The sequence below is a fragment of the Tupaia chinensis genome, unplaced genomic scaffold (genome assembly GCF_000334495.1).
Source record: "Tupaia chinensis unplaced genomic scaffold, TupChi_1.0 Scaffold142644_1, whole genome shotgun sequence".
NCBI lineage: Eukaryota > Metazoa > Chordata > Mammalia > Scandentia > Tupaiidae > Tupaia > Tupaia belangeri.
Genome location: NW_006202490.1, coordinates 142,512 through 143,747, shown reverse-complemented (window position 1 = coordinate 143,747; position 1,236 = coordinate 142,512). Strand labels below are relative to the sequence as shown.

General features: G+C 39.2%; 1 pseudogene; it reads left to right on the top strand.

Moving 5' to 3' along the window:
- Nucleotides 1–352: 352 nt before the first annotated feature.
- LOC106733279 (translationally-controlled tumor protein pseudogene) lies at nt 353–872 on the top strand (annotated as a pseudogene).
- The last annotated feature ends 364 nt before the right edge of the window (nt 873–1,236 follow it).

Genomic DNA, 1,236 nt, shown 5'->3' with positions numbered 1-1,236 from the left:
AAATTGGAAAGCAGAGTGTTAAAGAGAAGAAGACAGATCACTCAAAATATTAGGCCCTAGAATAAAGTACAGTGGATGTAGGGGAGTAGCCTGGAAAAGATGCATCATTCCCTTCCACCTAATGTGCACTGATGTTGCTATAGCATTTTACCTTTTCTAGACCCAAGTCTCTATTTGTAGAATGGGAGTAGATGTACCTACCTTATCTTTATGATCACAGATGAAATGAATGAGAATGGCATTTCTGCCTGCTCCCCCCTACACCCGATTGCTGCTCCAGCTGCACTGCGCTTGCTCTGAGCTCCGGGCTCCTACTCAGCAAGTGCAGCCATCATGATTATCTAACCGGGACCTCATCAGCCACAATGAGATGTTCTCTGACATTTACAAGATCCGGGAGATTGCAAAGGGCCTGTGCTTGGAGGTGGAGGCAAATATGGTCGGTAGGACAGAGGGTAACATTGATGACTTGTTCATTGGTGGAAATGCCTCCACTGAAGGCCCTGAGGGTGAATGTACTGAAAGCTCAGTAGTCACTGGTGTTGACATTGTCATGAACCATCACTTGCAGGAAACCAGCTTCACAAAAGAAGCCTACAAGAAGTACATCAAAGATTACATTAAATCAATCAAAGGCAAACTTGAAGAACAGAGACCAAAAAGACTAAAACTGTTTATGACAGGGGTAACAGAACAAATCAAAGCAAATTCTTGCTAATTTCAAAAACTACCAGTTCTTTATTGGGGAAATCATGCATCCAGATGGCATAGTTTCTCTACTGGACTACCGTGAGGATGGTATGTCCCCATATATGATTTTCTTTAAGGATGGTTTAGAAATGAAAAAAAAATGTTAACACATTTAGCAGTTACTTTGGATCTATCACCTGTCATCATAACTGACCACTGCTTGTCATCCACAAAACACCAGGACTAAAGACAAATGGGACTTGTGTCATCTTGAGCTCTTCATTTATTTCGATTGTGATTTATTTGGAATGGAGGTATTATTTTTAAGGAAAAAACCTACATGTCATGTAGGTTGTCTAAAAATAAAATGCATTTAAACTCATTTGAGAGAATGCCTGTTAATTTAATTCACTTAAACTAAATCCATCATGTAGTGTTCCTGAAGAAGCTATATCCTGGTTATAAACCACTAGTAGAAAGCATAAAACTGTCTTCAAATAACTTCTGCAATGAAAACTACTTCTGAGACTGGAATATTAAAAAAAA